Source organism: Vombatus ursinus, unplaced genomic scaffold (genome assembly GCF_900497805.2).
Source record: "Vombatus ursinus unplaced genomic scaffold, bare-nosed wombat genome assembly UNPS02014814.1, whole genome shotgun sequence".
Taxonomy (NCBI): domain Eukaryota; kingdom Metazoa; phylum Chordata; class Mammalia; order Diprotodontia; family Vombatidae; genus Vombatus; species Vombatus ursinus.
The window spans coordinates 7,606,592-7,618,976 of NW_020954592.1; the positions used below are offsets into that span (position 1 = coordinate 7,606,592).

The 12,385-nt window shown below is 37.4% G+C and overlaps 1 long non-coding RNA gene across 1 annotated transcript; it reads right to left on the minus strand.

Annotated features, from left to right (window-relative positions):
* Positions 1-3,843: 3,843 nt before the first annotated feature.
* LOC114022874 lies at positions 3,844-12,122 on the minus strand. Its single transcript, XR_003566715.1, has 3 exons — positions 11,993-12,122; positions 6,243-6,375; positions 3,844-4,089 (listed from the first exon to the last, which is right to left on the minus strand). It is a non-coding gene; the product is annotated as an uncharacterized LOC114022874 (long non-coding RNA).
* Positions 12,123-12,385: the final 263 nt, after the last annotated feature.

A 12,385-nucleotide genomic window follows, 5' to 3' on the forward strand; every position in this document is an offset into this window, starting at 1 on the left:
TCTTCTTTCCGTTCCTTTCCATTTCCTCTGTCCACATAGGGTGTCATACCCTTACCTGCAGGTGTTCTGTCCAAAGGAATGTAAATTTTGATTACTGAAACCTCACATGATATCTTGGGGTTTAAGGGTGAGATTTCTTTCTTAAGGATTATGCCTTAAGCCCAGATCACTCTGGCTCTCATTGATTGGCCAACAATAGGTCCCAGGTCAAGTTCCACTTTGTTTGGATTATGGATATTAGTTATGGATAAATGGCTAAATTGAGAGAAAAGAGGCAAAAATACTGATGACAATGTGGCAGACTCTTTGTTATCATTGTTTGGGACCTGATTGGCTCAGCATGAGTGTAAATAGCATTCGTTTGAGTTTTGTCCAGAAGCCCTGAGCATCTTCCCCTCCCAGATTGATTTTTTTTTTAGGTAAAAGAGGCCATTCTTACCTAGCCTTAATCACTGAATGGGCATTACCTCAGTCAGACTGAGACCTGTTAAAGACCTTAGCTTTAAAAGGCCAAGGTCTCCCACTGCATCCTGGGCCATCGCTAGTCTTCCTGATCTGTATCTGGCCACTGGACCCAGATGGCTCTGGATGAGAAAATGAGGCTAGTGACTTTGCACAACCCTCCCCCACTTAAATCCAATTCACTTGCGTGTCATGGCATCACTTTCCTGAATGGTCCTCTTCAAGAATGAAGGACAAACAACATTCTATAGACTAAGGAAACAAAGTTCTAGAGAGTTTAATGATTTTTATCAGGGTTAAACAACTGGCTAATGGCAAAGCCAGGACCAGAACCTAGTCTCCTGAATTCTGAATTAATTATTCTTTTTGCTATGTCACACTCCTGAGAGTGAATATAAGAGAGTGGAGGTGATACCTCTAGCAGACAGGCAATGTGTAATATCATCCACAGTAGAGTGCAAGCTTCTTTAGGAAAAGGACTTTTTTTTGTACCCCTAGGACCTATCACAGTGCCATGCATAGCCCAAATACCCTAGTGAATCTATGCTTTCATCAAGGTGGGTAGTTTTTACTGATGCAATGGTAGCCCATCCATGCCTGACCATTCTGTATGATTCATGGCTTTGTTTTCTCATGAATTTGTCACATGAGGTTTACTTCATATACTTATTGTGTAGTAAGTGTTCATTAAAATAACATGAAATCAAATCATTTAATGAGAATACACTGGTCATTCAGAGCACTTACCATTCAACTAGATTAAAAAAAATTATTGTTGACTTTTGGCTTAATATCATTCATTTCCAGAAATACCTTTACCTCTGATATCTTCCCCAGTCCAGAACCTTCCTTTGTATCAAAGAAAAACAGTTTAAGCAATTGTCTAAACAGGACCTGAGATAGTGACTTCATTTAACAATATATTCATCAAAGCACGGACTTGTGTCTTTCTTTTTATCTCTAGAATTTAGCACCGTCCCTGGCACATAGTAGTTATTTAATAAATGGTAATTGACTAGCTGGATAGTAACCTGCCTTTCTGTTGAAAGGAGGGCAGTGTGTTTCATTATCTGTGTTCTAGGCCATTACTGGTTTTTCAGAGATTTAGAATTTACAGATCTTTTCTTTTATATTACTGTATTCATTGTGTATATTGTTTTTTCTTGTTCTATTGATTTCACTGCATCTGTCCATATAAGTTTACAGGTTAAATCTTTCTACCCACATGGCATAGCAGCTATAGTTCTAGATTTGGAATTCGGAAGTCCTGAGTTTGAATCTTATCTCAGATCCTTCCTACCTATGTGATGCTGGTTAAGTTCTTCTTACAGCCTCAGTTGCCTCTTCTGTAAAATGAGCACCAGCTTCATAGGGTTGTTGGGAAGACCAAATGAAATGTATGTAAAGCACTTTGCCCATCTCAAATCATTATATAAATGTTAGCTATTATTTTATTCTCTAAATTCCTCATATTTGTATGAGGAATGTCATACTTCATTGCATTCATAGAACATAGCTTATTCAGCCATTTCTCCATTGATACATATTTACTTTGTTACCAGGTCTTTGCATTTACATACACATAAAAATGCTGCTATGAATATTTTGGAATATGTTGGACTTTTGTTTCTGTCTTTCACTTTCTTGTGGGTATATGCTCACTAGTTGGATTGCTAGGTCTATAAACTCTGAGAGTAATTTAGTTGCTTTTGTTCTGCACAATTCCAAATTGATAGCCATAATTATTGGCTCAAGTTACAGCGCCCTTAACAGTAGACTGCGTTAGTATGCTACTAGCAGTATGCTGCATTAGTATGCTAGTTAGCAGTGCTAATCTTCTAGCACTTTACCAGACTTTTCTTCTATATATCATTCAGACAATATACATGGCTCCTGGTTTTGCAGGAAGCTTAAAAAAATCCAACATTTCTATCTGGTAATAGAACTCAATGTTCCTTTCACTTTCTTATTTAAGTAATAGCTCATACTTATATAGCACATTCAGATTTACAATCTGCTTTCCTCACAACACTAGGAAGTAGTTACTGGAAGTATTAGCAGCCCCATTTTACAGAAGGAGAAATAGAGTTTCAGGGAAGTTGAATGACTTCCTTAGCACAACTGAGGGAATGAGGGAATTGGAGCAGCAAGAAGTTATTTGTGAAAATTGAGTGAACCACACAGACTCCATCTTGTGACTCAGTTCTGGAGCTAGCTCAGTTCCTTTTCTATTCTATTATGGGTCTAGTCCAACTTCTGCCTTTTGAGAAAATGTCATTCAACTGTGCAAATGGGGGGAAACCTTATTTCATTGTTTGAACCTACCCCTGCATGGCTGGGAAGCTGGACCACCTCTGCCTGCTGTTTAGAGACCTTTAATTAAGGACTTAGGTTGATGACTTAGATTGATGCAAAGAGTTTTCCTACAATTACACATCTCAAGTAATCCATATGCCTTACCTGAAAATTGGACCCATACAGATCAATCAGTTCCATGTTCCTTTGATTGTTCAAAGACACTTGAGGGAAGGGAAACATCTCTGTCTCTTTTTTTTATTTCAGGGAATTGCACCTGTTCACTCACCCCCTCCCAATTTGTAAAGTCCCTAATCTTTCCTCCAAGTAGAAATCAGGTTATCTAATATTATATTGTTTCCTTTTAATTAATTGGTCTTATTTGATTAATTGTTTTTAATATATAAAAATCTGCCACCCCCTATATTCAGGGTCTAGTTCTAAGCCGCAGAAGAGGCCTGGTCCTGATTTGTTGGGCAACTGGCATGCATGGCTTAATAAATCAATATGCTTGGAAGCTCAAAGCTTTGTTTCCTTAGTCATTTCATAGCTAGTATGTAAGGGAGCTTGAAAGTGAATCCTGTCCTCTTCTGACTGTAGGTAATGTTTTCTGTCCCCTACTCCTCAACCTTTCTTTCCAAACTTGTATATGGACAGAAACAATCATAATTCAGGAGGTAGAATGGAATAAAGACTGAGGCAAAACAAAACCTTGGGAAAATAAAGCAGAAAATGAAGGGCTTATTCCCCACACTTGTTGCTTGCCCAAGAAACTTCCAGGTGTGACCTTATCAATCCCAATGAAAAATGCTTAGTCAGCCACTTACTTTCTGTCCTCGCTCGCTACTATCAAAATGGAGTTTCTTCTTCCTTTTGCTGCTGCAGCCTGCGCTAACCCCTCCTTCTCTCTAGCTCAGAATTTATTAAGCATTCTTCACTGGTTGCCAATGAGATTTCACCCTTTCAAATGAAAACCTCTCTTTGGTAGGGAAGTTCTTTCTAGCGAATTGCTTTATTTGAAAATAAAGTGTTTTATTCTTTTCTCACTTGTCATAAGCACTGATATAGATTTGGATTTATTTATCTATTTGCTGGTGGCTCAAAAAACCAGATTATAGAAGTCCATAAAGCTGTGCATGGAGGCTCCATTCTTCTTGTGTATTTTCACTTGGATATTTATATATCTTCTTTAATGGAAATGATGTTAACATTTCATTTCGCCATGGCCTTTTTTCATTACGGTGGATCCATGAATTTTGTTTGTCTCTGCCATCATACATTGACATTCAGCAGAGTGTTCTCAGAGCTCCCTTTGGGAAGGAAGAAAAATTTCTAGAAAAAGAAAGCACAGGACATCTAATGTAAATTTGTCTTGTCAAATATAGTTATTCACTATATCTACTTCTTACTTATGCTTTACAACCATCTCAGTTAAAAATAAAAAGCTATTAATGTATCCCTACTTTTTTGGTAGAGGACTGTTCTTATGACTGATAATAGCTCACAATGATATATGACTAGTGTGTAGTTTTCAAGTGCTTTACATACATTATACTGTAGCACTGTTTTAAAGCCTTTGAAAGGGTACTGATAGGTGGCACGTTAGATAGAGCACAAGGCTTGGAATCAGGAAGACTCATCTTCATGAACTCGAATTTGGACTCAGATACTTACTAGCTGTGTGACCCTGGACAAGTCACTTAATCCTGTTTGACTTAATTCATTTGTAAAACAGACTGGAAAAGGAAATGGCAAACCATTCCATCACCTTTACCAAGAAAACCCCAAATAGAGTCATAAAGAGTTAGACACAACTGAAATGATTCAACAACATGTATGAAAAGTCAAGAATGTAGCTAGGTATGAGTAAGTTATGACTTCTCCTCCTGGGGTTAGTAGTGTTCCTATCTCTTTTTCTTCTTCCATGTAAGATAAGATTATTAACTTAGAGCTTTAAAGAACCTAAGATACCACATTTGTGTGGAAGTATGTAACTAAGAAACTGGTAGACTCTGAACCCCAAGAAACCTAGGCAGTTTTGTGGAAGCGTTTAAAGGAAGCTGACTGTGGACATTAAACTCCATGCACTTAAATTATAGGGACTTTCTGTTCACCAGTCAGAATGAATCCTCTGATAGAAAGGTAGTCCTTAGTGACTGGGAGGAAATAAAGGTTAAAAAAAAAAGACAAATTCAAGCCTGAGAATGCTAATTATCTGTACTAGCTGTACCTCTGTGTTCCAGAGATTGGCTTAAGGTCAAGAGTCTCCTTTCAGAGTGGGACATGATTCCATCCAAGGCTTGAAGACAGAGAAAGCCTTTCTTACAGGAGGAAACCACTCTAGCATTTTTCTTTTGGTCTGATAACTGGGTACATTAGGGCTTTTGTCATTTTGGAAGAGTTATCACAGAAAAGCCTCTAGGCTTTAGACTAAAAGAGCAATGGTAGAGTCTGCTCATTCTTTTATAAGGAAGAAGTAGCACTCCAGGTGGAGACTTCATTTGAAGCTGGAAGCTGGAAGCATAGAAAAACTCCAATATCAGGCCCAGTGAAGCCATACCTGGTACCAACTAGTAAGCCACCACAGGAATAGTGGAACAATGTTGAGTACTGACCATGTGAGGTTGGTAGGGAACAATGCTCAGCAGAGATTGTCCATCCAATATAGACTACACACCATATGAGACCATCAGGAAGGAATAGCCTCAGAAGGAGCAGAACAATGACACCACCAGAAAATATTGATTTATATAACATCAAAGGCACCAGCTACATGTTTCCTCAAATATGTTACCCTACAGGAAAATTCACCTAGGTTTGTGGATGAAATACTTTATTGTTACTTGTCTTACTCATGTATTTCATTAAATACTTTTGCTTTGAGCTAACTGCATGCTCTGACTGATCAGAGGAAGGAAAAACATTGGTGGGGGCTTTTGAGCTACAATTTCTAGTGGATGCACTCAAGATACATCAACTATCTTGACCCTGAGGTAGCCTTGACTGGGGGATTCCTGGTGCAAGTTGAAGAATGGCTATGTGTGACACATCCCTTTTGTTCAATACAAAAAATTTTTGGTAGGTAGTGAGGTCATTATTATTCTCATATGGTGGATGAGAAAACTGAAGCTCAGAGAATTTAAGAGACTTGTTTAAGTTCAACATAGTGGCAGAGATGGGACTGAAGTAGGCCTTTTGAATTTCTATAAAAGGCCATGTCTAATACACCTCTCAGGTACAAGGGAGTGTCTAGTAATAAAACTACAATTATCAAATGGTAATTCTAGTGGATTGGTTAGAGAGTTGTTAAGAAACAGTATAATGAAGGTGTGGCTATTATAAACCATATCTTGATGCATAAGGGGCAGGTACTTAGATATTTCATAGGGTGTGGGATGGTTTCATAACGACCACAATTCCAACGATGCCTTCACCATTAGGAAAAAGATCTGTGGTAAACTATGACATGGAAGAGTTATACTCACCTATTGTATCTGGGTTTCAGGGTCATAAAAACACCAAACATCTTGAGGTTTTGAAATACTTAGTAATATTGTTCCAGAATAAATGGGCTTGTTGCAAGGTAGAGCCATCTTTAGTGATGTGGAGGCCTTTCTTCTGCAGGGAGTTATTAAAACATTATCACCCAATAGCCTTAAAATGTCATGAAACCCCACTATAATACTTTTGGGCTAATCAATACCATTTGGCTAATATCCCTTTGTAACATTATGCCTTTGGAACTAACTGTATCCTGTAATGATGTCTTATCTATCATTGTGTTTTTGTGGAACCAAGTTACAATGTTAACTGTGTTCAGTCATTTTTCAGTTGTGTCTGACTCTTTATAACCCCATTTGGAGTTTTCTTGGCCAACTGGAGTTGTTTGCCATTTCCTTCTCCAGGTCATTTTACAGATGAGGAAACTGAGGCAAACAGGACTAACTGACTTCCCCAGGGTCACACAGCTGGTAAGTGTCTGAGACCAGATTTGAATTCAGGTCTTCCTGACTCCAGGGCTGGTGCACTATCCACCGTGCTGCCTTGCTGCCTCATACAGTCTGCTAATATTAAGTTTTCTTAATATACCTTGAAAGGAAATACTTTAAAGTGTGTCAATTTGCAAAAACATTCTGGCCACAAAATCTCAGAGCAATGAAAAAAAAGTGAGTGAACTTAGGGGTTTTGTAACAATCACGATGATAATTTCTTTTACCAAGCCTTTACCGGGTCTGCCATTGAAGAATCATGAACTAAAAAATTAAAAGCCATTGGACAAACTCTTACAGGCAAGTCTATTTTCTTTTCTTTATGATTTATCATTGTGGATATTTTTTCTCTTCTCTCTCTCCCGAAGAGCCCTTCCTTTCAGCAAAGAATAAAAAAGAGAGGGGGAAAAAAGAGCTCATCAAAACTACCCAATACACTGAAAAAAAAATTGACATTGTATAGTGTTCAACTCCAATAGTCTCCTCCACCTCTGTAAAGAAAAGAAAGAAGTGCCTTCTCATATCTCTTATTATAATTTCAAAGCATTCAGTTTTCTTGTTCCTAACAAGTTCAATCTTATTGTTGTTCCCATTTACGTTGTTGTAGCCATCATGCATATTTTTTCCTGGTTATACTTACTTTGTTTTCTGTTTACATAAAGTATATCAGTGCATATAAATTGTCTCATGCTTCTCTGTGTTCATCAAGTTCATTGTTTCTTACATTTCAGTCACATTCTATCACACTCATGTACAATGATTTATTTAGCCATTCCTTGATTGATGAGCATCTAGTTTATTTCGAGTTCTTAGTAAGAACAAAGTTGTGTCAGAATAGCTTATTTTAAATGTCATTGGGCATCAAGTGAAATCTGAACAGTTTGTCTACAGGTCACCTAACATGGTTAATTAAGTATTGAAAACTAGGGTTTTTTTAAATCCATTGTGTAAATAAATGTAAATAAAATTACTTTATTAAAATTTTTACCTTCACTGGATCATATACACATGTCCTTCAAAAAAATACAACTCTTCTTTTTTAGACACATTTAACATTTAGTCTCACTGCTCCTTTCAAAGGCAGAGACTTAAATGCTAACTCTGATTTCATTCAACAATAAACTGGAGATAATTGAGGACAAATTTATTCAATTCATTCCAACATGCATTTGTTAAAAGCCTACTCTGTGATCTACTGCATGGATCATTTTTACTTTAATAATAATAATACCTTGCTTTTGTAGAATGCACTATTTCTCAAACTGTGTTCTCTGGAACCCTGGTGATCTGTGGGATGCGAATGAGGAGTTCCATGAGAAAATTTCAGTGTTAGCAATAATTATTTGGGGACAGAAGAAGGTAGAAGGTTCTCTTTTCCTCAGTCTGAGGAAAGGAAGGAATAGGTAAGGCAGGGTTCACAGTAAGTATAGGAAGGATAGCAATGTAGTTAAAGCAAAAGGGTGGGCAGTATTTAAAAAAAATTAATTCTGCAAGAATGGAAGGAAAATGTGGTGGTGAGAGTGTTTGTGAGCCACTAAAGGTTGATGGCTAAGCAAGTTATCTAGTCCTGCTGAACTACAATCAAGCTGAGTTGGTACTCAATAATACCCATGTGCAGATACATATTTTAGGACATGGCCAGCAAGGGAATCCTTTTTTGCTTGATGTTGCACACTTGTTGCAAGACTTTTCTTTTCCTTTTTTTGTTCAAAGGAGTGGGAAGAGGAAATAAAAAAGAGAGAAAATAAATGCCTTCTAATTGAAGAAAAAAAATTATCCAAAATTGTTTATTTAAATTATACTTATGGCTCTAGAGTACTTTAACACTATTCTATATTGTCATGAAATGTGGTCCCTAGAAATGGTGCCAAACTAGTCTCTCTCCCCATCTGTGAAATGCAATTATTCCTAAGCATGCTAAGATTCATTAGTTGGTCCTTTTTATTTATCCCACACAGTTTCACTCCTTGTTCTTTGCCCAACATTATAAACACCCACTTTGTTCCTCCAGTCTCATTTATGAGATACTCCTCTTTTCATCATGCTGTCTTTCTGTAACTTGGAAGGAATCCCAGAAGGCCATGCTCTGCATATGATAACATTGCTACTGGAACTACAGTGTCCATGGTTGTAATTGTTGCTTTTCCGTAAGGTCACCTTCAGGTAGAAAAGGGAGATAAGAAGGAAGTGCTATGGCCTGGGGACCTTGGTTTTTAAGAAAATCTTTCTCACAATCTGTATCTTAAAGGAATTAGGATTGTGATTTTTTTTTTTTGACCCTGGGATCTGCAAGAAAAAAAATGTTCACCTTTTTTTTAAACTTCATGTGTTTTTGTAGTTACTTTATTTTAAAAATTTTTTGTTCATTTTGAACTTGAATATAAAAAAGACCAAAAAAAAGGACATTTCCATACACACATCACAACATCAAAAGAGGATTCAATATAACACCATGAATTTCCATTTTGTATTGTAGACTTTTTTTAAACTATGTGATAAATACTATACATTGTTTTCAAAGCTACTCTGCTTTTCTGTGCTTCCTTCTCAGTTTTCTTTTGTTCTATGTTGGGCACTTAATTTTTTTTTCTCCCTCCCTCCCCACCTCACCCTAGAGAAGGCTATTATTAGACACACATATATATATATATATATTTATAAACACACACACACACATATATATGTAAAACCTTACTATACATACTTCTATTTATCAGTTCTTTTCTCTGGAGGTGGATAGCACCTTCCTTCATAGGCCCTTTGCAGTTGATTTGAGCATTTATATTACTCAAAATGACTCAGTTGTTCAAAATTGTTCTTAGAACAATATTGCTGTTGCTGCATACAACATTCTCTTGGTTCTACTCATTTCACCCCTTCGTTATTTCATACAAGTCGTTCCATGTTTTTCCGAAATCAATCAGCTCATCATTTCTTACAGCACAGTAGTATTCCCTCACAATCATATACCAAAACTTGTTTAGCCATTCCTCAATTGATGAATATCCCCTGAATTTCCAGTTCTTTACCACCACAGGTTTATATCATTTACCAAGATAAGGTCAAAATGGATACATGGCCTAGATGTATAAAGGGAGATGTCTTAAGAAAATTGGAATAACATGTAACATATTACCTATCAGACATGGGTAAAAAAACAATTTATGAATAAACAAAAGATAGAGAGCATTGCAAGGTGTACTTAGTGTACTTTTTTCCCCCAAGAAAGTCAGTTGTTAAATGTTACCAGCATATCACTTTCCCTGGGCCTCAATTTGAATATGTATAAAATAAAATTAAAAAATCTAAACAAAAAAAAAAAGGGATTGGATTGGATGACCTGTAAGTCCCCTTCCAGTTCTAAATTTATGGTCCTCAAAGTGCTTGGTTACATTCATGAATACCACTGGTATTCTTTGTTTTTTCATGTTATTATATTTCAATGGATCCATGATCCCATCTGTGCAGGAATTCCATCCCTACCTCTCACCCCGATATAGATTATATACTGACATCTCATTCTATATTGTTCATGTAGGTTCTTCCATAGATTCTTCAAAAATAACTTACTCAATAGGCTTGGAGGCCTACCTTTTTGTTTTTTCACTTTTTGTGTCTGCCATTATAGCACCCTGACTGCCCTTTGTTCTTGTTAGGAAATCCTTCCACCTCCTTTTCTAATCATACATTTCCTGGCTGATGTTCCTTAAGCCACTTCTTAAGCATAGTTCCAACCTCTTTATCTTAAGGTTCTCCTCCAGTTAGAAGGGATAATAAGCTCATAGTCATCCCTTTTCCTCTGGCTCTTTCATGCTAAAAGTGACCTGTTCTCAAAGAAAGTTCATGTTATTCTTCCCGAATACCTCCATGGCAATTTTAGATTGGCCTAGTATCTTCTGGACAAAGATAATTCATGCAAATTTCAATTCCAGGTTTATTCTCAGCCAAGCAGGAAGCCTCTTGACCAATACTGGACTTTTTTTGTTTGTTTGTTTCTGTTTTTTGCTAGGCAATGGGGTTAAGTGACTTGCCCAGGGTCACACAGTTAGTAAATGTTAAGTGTCTGAGGCCAGATTTGAATGCCAGTCCTCCTCACTCCAAGGCCAGAGCGCCACCTAGCTGCCCCTTTGTTGTTGTTGGTTTTTTTGTTTGTTTGTTTGTTTTGTTTTTCGAGGCAATTGGGTTTAAGTGACTTCCCCAGGATCACACAGCTAGTGGCTATCATGTGTCTGAGGTTGGATTTGAATTCAGGTCCTCCTGACTCCAGGGCCAGTGCTCTATTTACTGAGCCACCTAGCTGCCCCAGTACTGGGCTTTTGGAGGCCTTCGAGCTCAAAGAATTTAGATACAGAAGAGACTGAGAGATCATCTAGTCCAACCTTTTTATAGATGAGGTACTAGAGGAAAAATGACTTGACTGGTTTCACAGTCACTAAGCAGCAGGGTTAGGATTTAAACACAAGTGTTCTCTCTCTAAATTCCAATACTCTTTCCTTTACACCAGAGGTGTCCAATAGGCAGCTCACAATACTCCTGAATACTTTATAACCAGATGAAAATATAATTCAGAAATATTTAACAAAATAAATAAAAATATAATAAAATACAGATTGTATTAATACATCATTTTCGAAGCCAAAGATCCTTATCTATGATTTGGTGGCCAGCATTTCTACTTGAGTTTGACACCAATGTTCTACACAAAGAATATTTAGCCTGGTGTCCACTGACTCCCCCCCCCCCCCACCAAAACAACACAGTGGATAGATATCAGGGTGCATGAAACTGAATGGGGAAAATTACATTTTTCATTAACCTCTAGATGAAATTTAACATTTCCTTCAATTATGCATTAAAAAGTAAAAAAAAAAAAACCAACATTATTCTGAGAAGAGAATCTACCTTCACCGGATTGGCAGAGGGGTCTGTGACATCAAAAGGCTTAAAAACCTCTTATCTCTATTATGCTGCTTCAACCACCACTCCTTACTCAACCACTATGTAACCAGCAGGCTCCTACTCCAGGGGAGACCATCACATTACCATATTATAGAACATATCCCAAAGGTACAGAGGTTACTCAGACATTCCTCCCAACCACTTTTAGTCTTATTTCCTGCTTTCAAGGAACTTCTAATCTTGTTGAAAAGAAAGTGTGTGCATGATGATCACAATAAGACAATGGGCCTCCTGCCCTCATGATCCCCCAAACGAGCATGCTGTTAGAAATGGGGCCCAATACTCACATTTCTAAGGAAGCCATCATGAAAACACATCAAAAACACATCAACAAAAACCTTGGTAAGGAAAGAAAACGTGTCTTTTGGCAAAAGAGACATATTCTTTGGAGAATTCACAATGTGCACCTTAGGAGCTGTCCAAGTTACACCCATGTTAAGATATATCCTGTTTATTCAGAAGTGAAACCAGTTTCTTGCCCTCTTCTTTTGTTCTAGCTGTAGGTCAAATAACCAAGTCACTGGCAGGCACTGATAGGGATACAAACAAAACCCTGACTCCTTGTTCATTGGACAATTTGAGAATTGTCAACTCTAAGCAAGCCAAAGGAAGCTTATTGAACACTCTATTAGGCAGTGTGTGTGTGTGTGTGTGTGTGTGCGTATTTATGCAACTCCACG